Below are 3,158 nucleotides of genomic sequence, written 5' to 3'. Positions count from 1 at the left end.
TCTACACCTGTAAAATAGAATTTTTAGTTAAATTTCTAATTTTTTGCAGAATCCCCATACTGTTCCCAATAATAATCTCCCTACATTTCCACTAACAGTGTGTAAGCTTTTGTCTCTCTGCATCTTCAGTAACATTTGTTATTTTTGTTTGCTTGTTAAAGTAATTTTAGAGTGAGATAATATCTCATTTTTTCATAATATGCATTTCACTGGTGATTACTGATGTTGGAGCATTTTTTCATGATTATTGGCCACTTGTATGTCTGCATTTGAGAATGTCAATTCTGACCATTTGTCCATCACTAACCTGATTAATTGTTTTTTGCTTTTGAGGCTTTTAAAATTATAGTACTAATATATGTTGGATGTTAATATCTTGCTAGATGAAGAGTTAGCAAACATTTCTTCTCATTCTGCATGCTATCTTTTAATTCCTTTAGTGTACAAAAACATCTCAATTTTTACAATCCTACTTGTCTATTTTTCACTTTGTTACATATCCTTTGGGAATCTTACCCCTCCAAAATTCACTGCTTGTACTGATGTGTTGAAATGGTTCCCCTAAGTCTGTGTCCAGTATATTCATAGGGTCAATATTTATATTTAAATGTTGAGACATTTTGATTGATTTTTGTTTATGATGAGAGAGAAGGATTTAGTTTTATTGCTCTGCATATGGCATATGGATATCAACATTTCCCAGCACCATTTATTAAAGAAACTATCTAACCATAATATATTTTTGGATCCTTGGCCAGAGATAAGTTGCTTGTAGATGTTTGTGTGTGTTTTTTTGTGTGTTTCTAGGTTTTCTATTCTGTTTTATTGTCTTAAGCATTGGTATTTATGCCAGTGCCACTTTGTTATGGTTACTATAATTTTTTTATAGTATGTATGGAGGTAAGGTATTGTGATGCCTTCAGCTTTGTTCTTTTTCAGCAAGATTTCTTTGGGTATTCAATGTCTTTATTGTTTCCATATAAATTTTAGATTTGCTTCCCTAGTTCTGTGAAAAAGCTAGTGCTGACTGAATTGAACTTGTCAATGGCTTTGTGAAATATTTTTTTATAATTTAATTTCCTCTAATTCCCGAGGATGCTTTTTCTTTCAATTCTTGAGTGTTTTCTGGTATTTCTTTCTTCAGTGGATTTAAATTTATGCTATAGACATAACTTATTTCCTTAGTTAATTTATTCTTATTTATCTTATTTTTTTAGCTATTGTGAATGGAATTAATTTCTTGATTTCATTCTTAGCGAGTTTATTATTGCATAAGATCTTACCTATTTTTGTATGTTGATTTTGTGTCATGGAAATTTTCTCAACTTGTTTTGTAAGCTGTAAAGTGTTTTAGTTGAGACTACAGTTTTCTTTTTTGTTTTATTTTGGGGAGTACCAGGGATTGAACTCGGGTCCTTGTGGTTGCAAGGCAGGCGGCAGAACCACTGAGCTAAATCCCTGGGCTTACTACAGTTTTCTATATGCAAAAACATCTTGTATAAAATGAAAACACTTTTACTTCCTCATTTTCTATTTGAATTTTCTTTCTTTATTCTGACATTTTTGCAGCAGATAAGACTTAGTGAATGCAAACTTTCTTGTCTTATACATTATCTTAGAGGAAAATTTTTACCTTTTCCCAGTTCAGTATGAAATGCTTTTTCTGCATCTGTTCAGATGATCCTAGAGTTTCACCCTCCATTCTGTCAATATAACTTATTATGTTTACTGATCTGCATATATTGAATTAACCTTGCACCTCAAAATGAATCCAAACTTACTATAGTATATAATCTTATTTATGTGCTTTTGGATTAAGTTTGTTGATGTTTTGCTGAATATTTTTGCATATATATTCATTAGGGATGTTGATCTTTAGTTTTTATTTCTGTTATGATTTCATTGTTCAATTTTATTGTTAGGTTTGGTATGAAGATATTGATGGTGTCATACAATGAGTTTAGAATGCTTTGCCACAAATTAATTTTTAGAACAGTTTTAGAATAATTAATATTAGTTCTTTCAAGTTAGATAAAATATACAAGTGCAGCCATGTGGTCCTGTTGTTTTGTTGTTGTTGTTCTTTTTGTTACTGTTTTATTCTCATCGCTTGCTATTTGTGTGCTCTGAATTTTGATGTATTCATGGTTTAATTTTGTTAGGTTAAATGTGTATTAAAAATGGTTCATTTGTTCTAGGTTTTGTAATTTGAGAGGGCAGTTTTTCATAAGAGCCCCCTTTTATATCTAGCTTTATTGCTATGGCATTATTTTATACCTCTTTTGGTCATTCTTTTCTGCCGGGTGTTTAAGACCAAGTTAAAGTGAGACCAGTGCCAATCAATATGAACCTCTTGCTATCTATCAAGGTCAGTTAAGTCTCCTCAGGAATTATTTTGGAACCATGCATAGAGCCTCTCAGCTCCTGTAAGTGTAAGCCATAAGGATGGGTCATGGGCCTTGCTTGACCATGTTGCTTTCAGTGAAAATGTGGGAAACTTTTTCCTCTTCGTGACCCTTCTTTAGCACATGGTACATTTGTCCTCTGGTGTCCAGCAATCTGCCTGTTCAGGAGGTTGGGTGACTTACCAAAGATGTAGGATCCCATAGAAAAGTTTCCTTCATGTCCTGGATCTTTGTTGACCTTGAGGGGCTAGGGCCAAAATATTGGCTGTCCTCTTAGCCCAGTTACCTTTTTTAGTTTGGTCTCCAAACTTTAGTTGTTGAATACCCAGAAGAGAAGATCAGTGACATTACTAGTGCAGTAGGAGCAGTGAGATTAACTATTAATAATTTTGCATGGACATAAAGCATTTTTGAAGTATAAAGCACAGTTAGAGTTATTTTTACCAACCATGGTTGTTTTAGTAGTTGGATCCCTGCAGAGTGTTAACAGACAACAGTTATACACTATATAGAGAAACTTAAGATCAAGAGCCACACAGAGTATTTTAGCATGACAATCACAATGACATTATCTTTGTAACACTTATATGTTCATCTTAGTATGATATAGTCTTTTAGTCAAACATCTCCATCTGATCACAAGGCATTAAATGACATAAAGAAAACTCTTATTTATTGTCCTTCAATAGGATACCATTTAAAGAAAACATACATATTGGCCTAAAAATGTACCTTGGAGGCTTATAATGTCTA

The sequence above is a fragment of the Heterocephalus glaber genome, unplaced genomic scaffold, assembly GCF_053883595.1.
Source record: "Heterocephalus glaber isolate CG9 unplaced genomic scaffold, H.glaber_assembly_v1.0 deba00001613, whole genome shotgun sequence".
In the NCBI taxonomy this organism is placed as follows: Eukaryota; Metazoa; Chordata; class Mammalia; order Rodentia; family Bathyergidae; genus Heterocephalus; species Heterocephalus glaber.
This window is presented reverse-complemented; position numbering follows the sequence as displayed.